General features: G+C 40.9%; 1 protein-coding gene across 5 annotated transcripts in view; it reads left to right on the forward strand.

Annotated features, from left to right (window-relative positions):
* ADAM23 (ADAM metallopeptidase domain 23) overlaps positions 1-16,361 on the forward strand; it is a 401,035-nt gene that overhangs the window by 364,215 nt on the left and 20,459 nt on the right. The window contains exon 25 of one of the 5 annotated variants that reach the window (XR_011314664.1): positions 5,569-5,659. The exons of the other annotated variants lie outside the window; for them this stretch is intronic. The gene's annotated coding sequence lies outside the window, so the exon portion shown is untranslated. The remainder of the gene's footprint in view (positions 1-5,568; positions 5,660-16,361) is intronic. 5 annotated transcript variants of the gene reach the window in all.

Below are 16,361 nucleotides of genomic sequence, written 5' to 3' on the forward strand. Positions count from 1 at the left end.
AAACTGTGATCAAAGTATGATCAGAATAATGGGACTGTTTTTCTCAAATGTGGAGAAAACCGTCGTGTGACCCTACCCTAGTGGATTGGTGAAGCTTTGTAATTTACTTAATTTTTTCATCAGTGACAATCATTGGTCAAATGCTGAATGTAAAAATTGACATATACACCAAATATTAATGAGACAGACCATTTTAAGCTTCAGTGAAAAATCACTGAATGATGTCCTACAGTTCAAGCATGGTAGAGGTTCCTTTCAAGTTTGGGGCTGCATTTCCGTAAATGGAGTTGAGTATCTGGTCAAGATGAATGGTGCTGAGTAATAAACTCAGATACTTATCCATCATGCAATACTATCAGCGAGGCATCAGTTTGAGACCAAATATATTCTGCAGCAGGACAACAAACCCCAAACATACAGCCAATGTCATTAAGAATGAATTTTAGAGTAACGAGGAGCAAGGCAACCTGGAAGTGATGATATTGCCTCATAGGGCTCTTATTTCATCATCCTTGAGTCTTTGTGAGATTAAATGAAAATACAGAACGATGTGCAGACACCTGCATCCACAGAAGATCAGTGGTTAGTTCTTCAAAATGTTTGGAACAATCTTAGTGCTTCGGCATATAAAAACATTTTTAATAATTGTAGTAAAACAGGATGATACCGCGCTAAAGGGAAATGTCTGTGCTGAGGAATCTATATACCAATAGGTGGAGTATACAAAAGTTGCCCCTATTAATAAACTCCCCGCTGAGTCCCTGCTACATGTGATGGGAAAAAAAGTGGAAGGATAAGTGCACTGTGATAAATACTATGCTGAGCACAACGTGGTACCAGAGGTGTTGGCACTAAACAATACGAGTCTGACTCACCGAGGTCTGATGATAGACGTAGTGCCAGAGGTACCAAGGATCCGAGCGCCTGGAACGTGAGTCCAGCACATGAGACGCTGCTCCGGAGGAACAGGTACCGGGCAAGGAAGCCAGCGCCAGGTGGCAGCAGCCAAAGAGGAAGGCGGTGAGTCGGCGTGGAAACCAGGAACGCCCCGGCCAGTGGCGTCCCTGGAGACAGTGAAGCAAAACAGAAAAAAAAAAAATGGCCGACGGGAGCGCTCACTGTGTGACGTCACAAAAAGTGTGGAGCAACACTGGGACCAAGCAGACAACCGACGCGTTTCGAAGGAACGCAGTCCTTCTTCATCAGGGTACCCTGATTGGTATATAGATTCCTCAGCACAGATATTTCCCTTTAGCGCGGTATCATCCTGTTTTACTAATATTGTTTACTTTCATTGACAGCCCTGGCATCTGGCTGTTTTGATACCAGCAGCAAAGGGTATCTTTTCTATTGGTAGCGCTGGTGTTTTCCTTTGTTGTATACATTTTTAATAATTGTATGCTTCAATATTTTCGGAAACAGTTTGGCCATTTTCTATTCCAGGATGACTATGCCCCAGTATACAGAGCCAGATCCATAATAGCATGGTTAAGTGAGTTTAGTGTGAAGGAACTTGACAGCCAGTATCTTAACTTCATTAAACTCTTGGGATGAAGTAGAGCTAAGATTGTGAGCCAGCTCTTCTTGTCCAACAACAGCGTCTGCCTTCACAATTGCTCTTCTGGATGAATGGGCAAAAAAATTTCTTCAGTCACCCTCCAAACCCTTAAAATCTTGTAGAAAGCCTTCCCAGGAGACTATAGTCTGTTAAATGTTGACCAAGTTAATGCCTATGGATTTAGAATGGAATGTCCCACAATACTTTTCTCCATATAATGTATTCTTACCTTTATTTGTGCATTGATTCCTAATATGTCCATACCAGCATCTCCCCACCAGCTAGACAGACATTTCTTTCCTAACACGCAAATAAGGACCTGTCAGTCTAGATGAGCTGGGAGAAAAAGCCTGTGGGGACATACCTCTTTGGACTAGTCATCTCGTTCCTCTCTGCGTTTTCAACTGTTTTTCTCTGAAATGCTGCCATAATTCAAGCAGTATGAACCAGGTTTGTAGTCAACATATTTTACTGTGCCAAGTTCGATGAAGCAAACTGCCAAGTTCAATGATTGGTTACAGCAATATTGCCGATGTGACGTCACCACTGCAGACAAAACACTGACATCTGAGGATCAGCAGGGAGCTGGTGCTGGACCTAGAGATTGTGAATACTTGCTCTGTTCAATTTTTTTTAGCATTTGGGGTCCACTTTCCTGAAAGTGGAATACTTTAAAGTAGTGCATTACATTGTGGAAACAATAAAACAAGATTCAAATTCACAGAGAAGGGATGTGGGAGTGGGAATAATTGCTGAAAAAAAAGCATCCAATTCAGCTCTTCTTTTCCCAAGTTAAAAAAAACTAAACGTATTTTCATTCACCTTGGCTATAAAGTCAGATCTTTATTAAAATGATTTAACCAATATGGAAAACGCTGTTTAAAAAATGCCAGAATTGGATTGGAACAACACCCAGAAAACAATTGCAGATTTTTTTCCAATTTTTAACCCCATTTAACATTTTAAATTACTCTGTATGGCAAAAGTAAATGGTGTCATTCAAAATTACAACCCATCGCATAAAATAACCCAGCTTAGCAGACAGAAAAAATAATATTATGCCTCTTGGAAGAATGGGAGAAAAAAAAATGAAAGAGCAAAAAATGAAAATTGGCTAGGTTGGGAAAGGGGTTAAATGCTTTATAGTCCTTTGTGTCCTGGTATATATATTGGTATACAAATTTTGAATTTTTTAGTCTACATCTATTGAGGCAGTGAAGAATAGAAAATAAATACCAGCAGCAGATAAGATCCTACAGGCTCCCGTACACATTTGACTAATGTTGGCTAAACTTGCCAATATTGAGGGGTTTGGCCGATGGTCTAATGTGTATATTGGCACTGGCCGACTGATGGTCGGGCGAGATGTTGATCGTGGATGTCCTGTCGATTTCATTGTTTTCCCAGACATAACCAGCTGGCCAACATGTCAACCAGTGGCTTTCTCCTAGAGAACACAGGAGCCCTCAGCCGAATGAGCAGTCTTTTGTATGAGAGTCGGTTGACAAGAATGTCAGGTGAAACGATTGACCGAGGCATCGTTCTGCTAACAGCTATTTAATGCATATGGCCGGGAATAGACCGTGAACATAAAACAATTTAGTTTTTAGAATTAAAATGCTGCAACATGGGCATCCATAGGACTAAGATTATGGTCACCTCTGGACCATGACACCTGAGAAGGTCCTCTGCCATATATAGAACTAATATATCAGGGTAAATTATAGCAATAGTTGGGCGTCCTAGAATATATTGTGCATCTGGGCCCAGAAACATTAATATACATAATTGAGGAGGATATATTGGTAAATTGCTGTCACTTATGATATTTTAGATTTTGAGTTGAGCTGTGCTTTAAACGTTTATTTCCATTTAATTACGAGTGCTTGTAAGAAGAAGCTACCTTACAAATTATATATTAAAATTTGCCCCATTACCCAGCTAGTTTTGCTTTATTTTTTTATTATTCATTGCTTGTTGCCTAGGGAACCAGAATCAAACTTTTTTCCTAGTGATCTTGTAAGGACTGTGCGGAATGCTGACGGGATAGCTGAAGCATGATAACAGCTCCTAATTCCAACCAGCTTCGGTCCTACGGTGACAATGCTCCTGATGTAAACTGAAAATCAAATAGGAGCACCCCTTCAGCAACAAGGAAATCAAGAGGCTAGGGAGCAGTAATTTATCCTTCAAAGGGAATCTGTCGCCAGGTTTTTGCTACCTTATCTGAGAGCAGCATAATGTAGGAAAAGAGACCCTGAGTCCGACGATGTGTCACTTAGATCATTGGGTGCAACCGTTGTGACATAGAGTTTTCATATGTAGCATGTAGCAGAGCTCTGAAAACTAACCCTGCCCACACCACAGCTTTCTGTGTACATTGACAGTATGCTGCTAATCAGAAGAGGGGGCATGGCTGGACCAGGGCTCACATGCCATGTAGTCCAGGCAGTGATAATCTCCATGTCAGGAATGTGTCACTTTTTATGCTTTGTGTTGAAATAACAACACACAGCCTATTAAGTGACACCTCTCAGCCCCTATTTCATGCTGTCTTCAGATTACGTAGCAAAAGTTTGCTGACAGACTCCCTTTAATTCACACTTTTTAATATGAAAATTAAGTTAAATACACATAATGTGCCATAATGAAAGTGACTGTCTGCTCCACCTGGACTTGTCTGTGTTTAGAGATGAGTGAATTTTTTGGGTCCCTGCTTATTTGGCAAGCTATAGCACTTACCGAATAAGCTGCAGAGGGAACCCGAATAAATGGATTGCGCTGGCTGATCATTGGTTCGGCTCCTCAGCTGCATGTGTCGAGGCTGTGTGACAGTCACAGCACATGTATGGATAGCCTGTGTGTTGGGTTCTCCATGCATGCATTGTGCCTGTCACACAGCCGCGACACATGCAGCTGCGGCTCGAAATAGCTGATCAGCCGGCGCGCTCCAGGTATCCGGGTTCCCTCTGCAGCTTATTCGGTAAGCGCTATAGTTGCCAAATGAGCAGGGACCTGAACAAATTCACTCATCTCTATCTGTGTTCATACTGCAGATCTGTCAGCATAATACAGGCTTCTGTTTCATAGCCTTCAACCTGTAGGCTCCTGTTAAACGTTAGGACAGGAGCACTTGTGAACATTATGCCTATTGCTCAGTACAGGCCTCATTCTTTGTAAACTCTTAATGCAATCTACCAAATGTTTTGGTAACATATTATTTATTCTCTGTTATGATTTGCTTTCTAAAATATCATTTTTTTTAAACTGTGTTATTGTTTATGTAAAAAGAATTAAATTCATATTTCATATATGGTCCTTGTTGAGTTATTTTAAGTATTTTCTTTTATACGTTTCTCTGTTAAAGATTAAAGGTTTTAGCAAAAAATGCATTCAAAAAGTGTGTTGTGTAAATAAAGTGAATCTGACATCAGGTTTTTGAGAGCAGCATAATGTAGAGACACACTGATTCCAGTGATGTATCCATTCCTCTACTGCTTGCTGCAGTTTTGATAAAATCACTGATTTATCAGCAGGAGATTATCGTTAGAGGACTTGTAATCCTGCTGCCAGGTAATGGCTTTATATTTGAGTGCTTTATATCCTTGCCCCCCACGACTATGCACAGTGTATACACAGAAAGCTGACAATCAGTGGTGTGGGCGGGGTTATACAGGGATCAACATTCAGAGGACTGCTAGATCTGCAGCAGATAAAACTGATTTTATCAAAACTGCAGCAAGCAGCCCAGTTTGTGACACATCGTTGGAATCAGGATATTTCTCCCTACATCATCCTGCTCTCAGATGGGGTAGCAAAAACCTAGTGACAGATTCCTTTTCAGGCCGATAAATTGAACAACTTTCGATATTCACAAGTGGCTTAGAAAATTGTTCTAATAAGACTTGTGGCAGGATTCTGTGTTCATGATGCAGGATTGTAGTTGTTTTTATATTCATGAAAGAGTGACTAATTTCTTGAAAATAATCTGCCTTTTCCCTTTCAAACAGTGAGCATGGCCACTAACAGGCTAATAGGTGCAGTGGCAGGGACCATTCTGGCTCTGGGGGTGATATTTGGAGGAACAGGGTGGGGAATAGAGTAAGCATTTTTTCCAAGTTTTATGTCTGGTGCCTAGTGTGTGAGGTAAAAGTAAACCGTATGTCTGAGCCTTCTGTGTACTTGTCCATTTGGCTTTGTGTCCTGTGGTGATGACCGTACCAGTCATGTGATTTGACCGTGTCTATGTCATGTGAAATGCTCATGCCGTGTTGACCCTCTCCTGTCTGGGACAATGTGGGGCATAATTATAATCATTTATATCTTTGTTCCTTGAACCTAATCAGAACTAGATGTGTCTATTTATGTTGTTTTAAAATGTCTATGGTAGGAACAATGGCATGTTTTAACGATTTTCATTGTAAAATGCATATATCATGATATTACAAATATTTCTTTATGTAAAACTGTTAGTCCACCCTGCAGTTTCAGAAACATGGTGTTGGTAGCACGTACTCTTTACCAACAAGTTATGTTAATAAGTTTTTGATAACTTCATGATTATTCTAAAAAAAAAATTAAGTTTTGCCTCAGCACATTTCTTACAGAGAAAACACTTGATTATTATGTAATTATATGGTAATCTACTTTGGTCATCTTTGTCAGATACATCAGAACTTTTTTTAGGTTACATCTTAAATGGGTGGTCTAGGACATCAATTAATGGTTTATCAATAGGCTAGGCCATAAATCCATACAGGTAAAAGATTGATGAGGTTCCAATCAAATAAGAAGAACATAGGTAAAGTGCCATGGCCCATTTGGTGTTTAACCAGACAAAGCGCCCTATATACTCACAGTCCCGCGTGTATGTATGGCTCTGTGCCAAGATAAGCAATAAAGGTGGATTTGACACCGTAGATCCCTGTCCCCATGAGTCAAACCTTTTCTAATAATTTATTGATCACCTATACTAAAGGTACCTTCACACATAACGATTTCATTAACGATATCGTTGCAACGTCACGCTTTTTGTGACGTAGCAACGATCTCGCTAACGATGTCATTATGTGTGACAGCGACCAACGATCAGGCCCCTGCTGGGAGATCGTTGATAGTTGGGGAATGATCAGGACCTTTTTTTAGTCGCTGATCACCCGCTGTCATCGCTGGATCGGCGTGTGTGACGCCGATCCAGCAATGTGTTCACTTGTAACCAGGGTAAATATCGGGTTACTAAGCGCAGGGCTGCGCTTAGTAACCCGATATTTACCCTGGTTACCATTCTAAAAGTTAAAAAAAAAACAGTACATACTCACACTCCGATGTCTGTCACGTCCCCCACCGTTAGCTTCCCTGCACTGACTGTCAGCGCCGGCCGTAAAGCAGAGCACAGCGGTGACGTCACCACTGTGCTCTGCTTTACGGCTGGCGCTGACACAGTCAGTGCGGGAAGCTGACGGCGGGGGACGTGACAGACATCGGAATGTGAGTATGTTTTTTTTTTTTTTTTACTTTTACAATGGTAACCAGGATAAATATCGGGTTACTAAGCGCGGCCCTGCACTTAGTAACCCGATGTTTACCCTGGTTACCCGGGGACTTCGGCATCGTTGAAGACAGTTTCAACGATGCCAAAGTCGTTCCCCGGATCGTTGGTCGCTGGAGAGAGCTGTCTGTGTGACAGCTCCCCAGCGACCACACAACGACTTACCAACAATCACGGCCAGGTCGTATCGCTGGTCGTGATCGTTAATAAGTCATTTAGTGTAATGGTACCTTAAGGAACTCCTTGACAACTACAGAGTTGTATCCCTTTCAACTGCTTTACCTGCTTAGACTTGCTCTGTGGAGACTTGCTCTGTGGCCTACCTTCTACAAGCCATTCAAGGTATTTATACTCCTAATGTGAAGAGCAGATTATGTTGGTCACATTAAAGTGTGACTATATATTTAATTAGAGAAGAGTTTATATTTGTTTTCACCTCGCCAAATCCAATTTCCTGTGTTGCATTGATGAAGGGTAAACACTCCGAAACATGTGTCTTCAAATAGAGTGTCTGGTTTAGTTTCTTATCCAAAGTCAAGTGGCAAAGCTTATTAAAGGGAACCTGTCACCAGGTTTGGCCGATATGAGTTACGGTCACCACCTTTCAGGGCTTATCTACAGCATTCTATAATGCTATAGATCAGCCCCCGATCCGACCTGCAAGATAATGAAAATAACTTTTATTATACTCACCTTGGGGGCGGTCTGGTCTGATGGGTGTTGCAGGTCCTGGTCCGGCGCCTCCCATCTTTTTATGCCGTCCTCCTGCTTGCTTCACAGGCTTCCCGGCATCACGCTCCTGTGTAGGCGTCCTTATCTGCCTTGTTGAGGGCAGACTAAATTCCTGCGGTGCGTAGGCGCTGAGTTTCTCTGACCTTTCACTGCGCCTGCGCACTGCAGTACTTTGCTCTGCCCTCAACAGGGCAAATAAGTACGCCTTCGCAGGAGCGTGATTGCGGGGAGCCCGTGTGGATGACGCAGAGAGGCATCATCCACCTGAAGCAAGCAGGAGCTAGCAGGAGGGTGGCATTGCAAGAAGATGGGAGGCGCCAGACAAAGAACTGCGACACCCATCAGACCTGATTATAGAATGCTGTAGATAAGCCCGAAAAGGCGGTGGCCGTAGCTCATAGGAGCCAAAACTGGTGACAAGTTCCCTTTAAAGGGTCGATGTTGACTATTAGGATTGCTACATCTATTAGGTGACTCTACAGTTCTAGTACTCTTCCTCCCTGAAAAGGCTATTTGCATATATTTGTTCTAAGATTCATGAGTCTCAGAAGAAGAATGCATCACAATACTTTAATCTTACATACCGTAATTATCTCCAGATTTTTTGGTTTATATTTTACAGCCTAGGGATCTTTATAGACTAGGTGCATATACATTATTTATCTCATTATCTACATCCAGTGCATTCAGCTTTCAGTTTTTTTAAACAAATTCCCAAAGTTTTAAAATCCTGCCTGCACTTAAAAATAATCTGCCCTCACCCTCAGCTAATATTTATATGTTTTATATAATAAATGACAATCAATTAAATTATAAAACTTTTCTCAACTAAACATCAGTAGCAAATCAGATATTTTTTTCTCTGCATTAGAGACAAAAGTTTTACTTTCACCTGTGCTCAAATCTAGCAGAATTTGGACTGTTATATCATTGTTGATTTGCTCATTGACATAATTCAAAGGAATATTAATTCACTCATTGTATATACAGTATAAGTAAATCAGTCAATCAAAAATCACATAGCGGATCACAATAGAAGGCCTGAGCTAACAGATGGTCAAGACAAATCCAAGGTCGAGAAACAAAGAGCGAACACACACCACTTGAGCAAGGCTACAATTGGCAGAAATCTAAGGCAGAGAGCCAACTAAATAACCAGGCAATTACCCCGAACAGGAGACATACAGTTAGGGCCAGAAATATTTGGACAATGACACAAGTTTTGTTATTTTAGCTGTTTACAAAAACATGTTCAGAAATACAATTATATATATAATATGGGCTGAAAGTGCACACTCCCAGCTGCAATATGATAGTTTCCACATCCAAATCAGAGAAAGGGTTTAGGAATCATAGCTCTGTAATGCATAGCGTCCTCTTTTTCAAGGGACCAAAAGTAATTGGACAATGGACTCTAAGGGCTGCAATTAACTCTGAAGGCGTCTCCCTCGTTAACCTGTAATCAATGAAGTAGTTAAAAGGTCAGGGGTGGGTTCCAGGTGTGTGGTTTTGCATTTGGAAGCTGTTGCTGTGAGCAGACAACATGCGGTCAAAGGAACTCTCAATTGAGGTGAAGCAGAACATCCTGAGGCTGAAAAAAAAGAAAAAATCCATCAGAGAGATAGCAGACATGCTTGGAGTAGCAAAATCAACAGTTGGGTACATTCTGAGAAAAAAGGAATTGACTGGTGAGCTTGGGAACTCAAAAAGGCCTGGGCGTCCACGGATGACAACAGTGGTGGATGATCGCCGCATACTTAATTTGGTGAAGAAGAACCCGTTCACAACATCAACTGAAGTCCAGAACACTCTCAGTGAAGTAGGTGTATCTGTCTCTAAGTCAACAGTAAAGAGAAGACTCCATGACAATAAATACAAAGGGTTCACATCTAGATGCAAACCATTCATCAATACCAAAAATAGACAGGCCAGAGTTAAATTTGCAGAAAAACACCTCAAGAAGCCAGCTCAGTTCTGGAAAAGTATTCTATGGACAGATGAGACAAAGATCAACCTGTACCAGAATGATGGGAAGAAAAAAGTTTGGAGAAGAAAGGGAACGGCACATGATCCAAGGCACACCACATCCTCTGTAAAACATGGTGGAGGCAACGTGATGGCATGGGCATGCATGGCTTTCAATGGCACTGGGTCACTTGTGTTTATTGATGACATAAGAGCAGACAAGAGTAGCCGGATGAATTCTGAAGTGTACCGGGATATACTTTCAGCCCAGATTCAGCCAAATGCTGCAAAGTTGATTGGACAGCGCTTCATAGTACAGATGGACAATGACCCCAAGCATACAGCCAAAGCTACCCAGGAGTTCATGAGTGCCAAAAAGTGGAACATTCTGCAATGGCCAAGTCAATCTCCAGATCTAAACCCAATTGAGCATGCATTTCACTTGCTCAAATCCAGACTTAAGACGGAAAGACCCACAAACAAGCAAGACCTGAAGGCTGCGGCTGTATCATAGTAACATAGTTAGTAAGGCCGAAAAAAGACATTTGTCCATCCAGTTCAGCCTATATTCCATCATAATAAATCCTCAGATCTACGTCCTTCTACAGAACCTAATAATTGTATGAGACCTGTATGTAAAGGCCTGGCAAAGCATTAAGAAGGAGGAAACCCAGCGTTTGGTGATATCCATGGGTTCCAGACTTAAGGCAGTGATTGCCTCCAAAGGATTTGCAACAAAATATTGAAAATAAAAATATTTTGTTTGGGTTATGTTTATTTGTCCAATTACTTTTGACCTCCTAAAATGTGGAGTGTTTGTAAAGAAATGTGTACAATTCCTACATTTTCTATCAGATATTTTTGTTCAACCCTTCAAATTAAACGTTACAATCTGCACTTGAATTCTGTTGTAGAGGTTTCATTTCAAATCCAATGTGGTGGCATGCAGAGCCCAAATTGCGAAAATTGTGTCACTGTCCAAATATTTCTGGCTCTAACTGTATGGAGGAAGCCCTGACATACCTTGGTCCTGACTGGATGTCTAAACTGTCACTCAAGACACTGACAGCTCAGCACGCCTCAGCTCCTGATTGGACGACTGAGCTGTCGATCACTATACTGACAGCTCAGCACACCCCTACTCTAGATTGGACTGCAGAACAGTCATTTACTGAGTCCAGATATTCTGATAGGCGGGATTGTGACAATACGCCCTCTTCTATGGAGGGCCTCTAGATCCCCAGGTTTCCCAGGAAACGTGCAATGAAAGGCCCTGACCAGACAATCAACCTTCACTAAACGAGCAAGAACCCAGGATCTATACTTTGGTCCATATCCCCTCCAATGAATAAGATATTAAAGAAAATTTCAGACCCTAGGAGAATCTACAATCCTCTGCACCTTGTATTCCAAACCTCTATCGACAGAAACCAGAGTAGGTGGAAACGAGACACACAACACCAATGGGACAAACTCTTTCAACAGGAATATGTGGAACACATTAAGGATGCAAAGCGTTGGGAGAAGTCTTATCACCTACTTTGAGGATGAGAACTGCCAAAAGTTTTCTATCAGCCTTCCGTTTTTGGTGAAGTTGAACCACCCCATTATTCCTTTAGACCCCCTCCAGACATCCCCAAGTTTCTATATGGCAACCTCAATTCCAGGACACCCAGAACCCATCCTAGAGAATTCACCAAAGTGGAGATGAAAACCATAATTGCAATCCTCTGCACCTCGTACTCCAAACCTCTATCGGCAGAAACCAGAGGAGGTGGAGACAAAACAGACAACACCAATGGGACAAACTCCTTCAACAGGAATATGTGGAAGACATTAAGGATGCAAAGCATTGGGAGAAGTCTTACTCTAAAGGCCACCAGTTTAACTACCTCCAGAATTTCATATGGGCCAATAAATTTAAGACCCAACTTCTCTGATGGTACATTCAGCTCAATATTTTTGGATGAGAACCAAACTTTATCACCTACTTTGAGGATGAACTGCTAAAAGTTTCCTATCAGCCTTCCGTTTTTGGCAAAGCTGAACCACCCCAATATTCCTCTAGACTCCCTCCAGACATCCCCAAGTTTCTATATGGCAACCTCAATACCAGGACACCCAGAACCATCCTAGAGAATTCATCAAAGCGGAGATAAAAGCCATAATTGCAAAAAAAAGGCGAGTTTCCAGTGGGCTGATTGACCTTACTGTTAAGGGTAAACTGAATAAGAGGTAATAATGAGGAACAGTCCTCTTGCTGAGCTGTAATGAAACACCATAAAATTTGTTCCAATTATTGATTTGTCCATTCTGCCTAACCTTTGGTTTCAGGGTGGTAAGCAGAGGAAAATGATGACAAATCAATCCCGAATTTCCTACAAAACAGTCTCCAGAATTTGGACATAAATTACAACCCCTATCAGATACAATGTTCATAGGGATTCCATGCAATATCACCATATAATTGCTAGACAACCTGGAAAGGGTTTCAGCATTCGGGAACCCAATCCTCGATAAAGGAACAAAATGTGCCTGCTTACTGAATCGGTCATCTACCATCCAGATGACAGTCTTCCCTCCAAACAAAAGGCAAATCCGTAATGAAATCCATGGAAAAATGAAGCTACGGTCTTTCTGGAATTGGCAATCGAGCCAATTTCCCTGCCAGATGGTTATTTGGCACTTTAGCATGTGCGCAAATATCACAAGTGGAAACAAAATCTTTAATATCATTAAGCATGGATTATAACCAAAAGAGTCTAGCAATGGCTTTCTGTGTAGCTGTGATCCCAGGATGACCACTCAAGACAGAATCATGAAACTCCTACAACAAACATAATCTTAGATACACAGGCACAAATAATTTGGACCCTGAAGTAGCGGAATAAGCCAACGACTGGACTTCATGGATCTCTGCTTCCATCTCTGAGGATACCATAGATAAAAATATACTGAGGAAGAATGGAGGATGTAGGCTCTGGAGGAGAAACCGAATCAAGGCTACGTGAAAACGCATCTGCATTAACATGCTTGGATCCCGGCCTAAAGGTGATAGAAAAATTTAATTTGGAACAAAATAAAGACCATATGGCATGTCTTGGGGTTAAACGTTTAGCATGTTCAACACACCCAAAATTTTTATGATCCGTCATAACAGATGAATAGCTCCGTCCAAAAAATATCTCCATTCTTCTAAAGTTAATTTGACATCAAGCAGACCATGATTCCCAACATCAGAATTTCTCTCAGTAGATGAAAATTTCCTAGAGAATATTGCACATGGCCACAAATTGGCCAAAGCTTTGGGACCTTTAGACAAAACAGCCCTTACCCCATCCTCTGAGGCATCTACCTCTACGATAAATGGTCTCTGGAGTTCGGGTTGGATTAAAACTGAAGCGGACATGAAACACTTTCAATTTACTAAATGCTCGAAGAGCATCCAGCCACCAAACTTTAAGTTTGAGATTAGTAAGAGGTTTAAAGATCTGCGAAAAAAAGCAATATATTTTCAATAATAACTGGTGAATTCTAGACAATGAAAAAATAGTAGGTGATCACCTGCGCTGTAAAGTGTTCCTAAAATTGAGCTCCAGAGTTGTGCATGAGGTCAACACATTCAATAAAAGCCTAAAAGCATGTAGTTATGCACTTACTAGATGCTGGAGTGAACGTAGTCTCCAGAAGCAGATGCGTGGGTCCTCCCAAAACAGTGTGACTGGCTCCGTGCTGCAGAATCAAGAGGCTGGGGGATGGCGGTTGTGCCCAGATCCCCACACAGCGGCTCTAGTAAACAGATGCCGGGGACAGGCAGGAACCGCCAACTTCTAGTGTGCCCCGGATGGAAGCAATGCCGAAGCAGTGGTGGAGTGAGAGGGGTGTGGTGGGTAGTGTGACGTCACATGGCTAGTGGGCGGGCGCGTATGGGGAGTATCCCCTACCCATCTCAAGTTCATGATCTTTGCTTCCATGATCTATATTATGTTAGTTGTAGATTAACCTTAAGGCTTAAAAAAAATCAATAGATGACTGTTCTGGGACTTTGGGGACAAAGAAAATATCCCCTCACGGTAGGGACATGATTATTCCCACCCGCTGGAATTATTTCCTTATGACATGCATTGTAGTGTAAAAAATAGCCTACAGCTATTACTGAACATCATAAGCTGGTTTTCCTCACCTGAACATTTATCAGGAAGAGCCAACACAGGTTCGAGAGAAACCAACTGCACATCAGAGTATTCTGACATCACAGCCAAAGCCAGCAGTGTAGTGCTATGGGGAGTTTTAATCAAACTAATTATCTTAACTTGCAGCTGATATTGTAATGATTCAATACTCTGGTATTCCTTAACCAAATCATGAATCATATGTGTCACATTCGCCACATAGTTACAGAGCGTATGAACAGGATCCATACAGGTGAAAAAGACAAAAGTACAGGCCAATTGTAATGTGACACTAGTCACTACTCACAGACAAGCTGTGAGGCTGGGTAGTCAAGAGGTCAGAGGTCAAAAGTCAGGAGTGTATGTCATTAACAGAGGGGTGAGACAAAGGCGTAGGTAGTCAGGTCGCAGTCCAAAGTCAATTTCAAGAAGGTAGTGGATCATGACAAAAGGGCTAGGCAAATGGATGGTCAAGACAAATTCAATGTTGAGCAGTAAAAATCAGAATACAAGACTAGAAGCACAGAGCAAACACACACCACTTGAGCAAGACTACAATTGGCAGAAATCTATGGAAAAGAGCTGGCTAAATAACCAGGTAATTGCATAGCTGGCTAAATAACCAGGTAATTACCCCGATCATGAGACACAAAGAGGAAGACTCAGCACACCCTGGCCCTGATTGGATGGCTAAACTGTCAATGAAGATACTGACAGGTCAGCATGTCTCAACTCTTGATTGGATGGCTGAGCTGTCTGCCACCAAACTGACAGCTCAGCTTGCCTCTGCTCTAGATTGTACTGCAGAACAGTCATTTACAAAGTCTAGATAAGTTAACAGTATCTCTCCTCAGTATGAAGATAACAACACCCCCTTGTATGTGAAGATAACAGAATTTCATGTGTTTCCATGCTGCACACTACCAAACTTCCCACACACAGTGGTAATTCCCAGCTGAGAAACATGAAGTCTCACACAGCTGTCAAATACTCAGGCAGCAGAGAGCCTCCACTTTAACCTATCTTTCTTAAAAAGCCATAGCAATTATCATACAATTTATCACCATATTTTAGTTTCCAAATAACATACAGTGTTTTTGAGAACAACCAAAACAACCAACAACATGGATAGCCAATAGAATATCAAGCAGGAAGTAGGCCATAAAATGCCTTTATTAGGTAGAAATGGCAAAAAAATATAATAAAGTGCGCGTATCAGGACAAGAATTACATATACAGTATATATAAAAAAACAGATATAAAAGGCACACCAGATAGCCTTATTTGCAAATATATTCCTCTGCTGTGCAATCCAAAAAATTAAATAAATTCATAGTGGTAAAAAAACAAGAATTGATAATAGCGTGTTAGTAATATGAATAAATCAATCAGTGTGGATAATATGTAAGATAAAAATCACAAAAATGTGCCACAAAAAGTGCAAAGTGCAAGGCAAGGGATACAAAAGACCATTTTATGGTCACCACATCTAAATCATCAACAACAATTAAAGTGCTACGTGCAAGGAGGAGGCACGACAATATATCAGTAATATACCTTTAAGGATCACCACTTCCCGTAACTGTGCACCTCTTTATTGTCTCTGGTGTGTCTGTTGTTAACCTACAGTGTTTTTGAGAAAGATTTTATATTTTCATTCCCCTCTATTTCATGAAGTTTTCCAGTAAGCTATAGGTCCTCTTTAAGTTGTTCATAAAGATAGATATTTGTTGGCAGACTCTATATTTCGTGAATCATTCAACATCTGAATCTTGTTATGTATCATTTCAATGAGATGAGCAGCACTAAGTTATTTTGCAGTTTCTCATGTTCCCCTTGTCATAGAAATAATCATGTTAGATTAAAATTTTGTGCATGTAATGGGGACAAAAACTTTTCGAATTGTCAGTCAAATGAAATGGCCAAACTAACTTATAAGTCAAGAATTATCAGAATTTACAGTAATTCAATACTAATCAGAAATTTAGTTTTGGTGACAAAGCCCATTCTTGCACCGATTTACAGATTACACATACAAGATTGGTTTATTGTGAAAATGCAGTCTTGTATCCTGTTATATATGTCATGTTGACATGATCTAGTGTAATCTGTATTTATGTGAATTCACTTTGCAGTAACTGTTAAAGGTATTTTTGTTTTGTGTAGGCTTTCTAGTTTCTATGTTATACATCTTTGTGTAGTTTGAGTTTTGTAATCTGTTGTAGATGTAGTGATAGTGTTTTGTCATTGTGTAGAGTCTGATATGGGGAATATGTTAGTGGGATACAGTAAAAAAATATCAATATCAAATATCATTTTCATAGAAGGTACTATAGGTTTGAATGCTAATTATTGTGTTTTGCAAGCACTGAACTGTAATTGTTAG

This window comes from Ranitomeya imitator, chromosome 7, assembly GCF_032444005.1.
Source record: "Ranitomeya imitator isolate aRanImi1 chromosome 7, aRanImi1.pri, whole genome shotgun sequence".
Taxonomy (NCBI): Eukaryota; Metazoa; Chordata; class Amphibia; order Anura; family Dendrobatidae; genus Ranitomeya; species Ranitomeya imitator.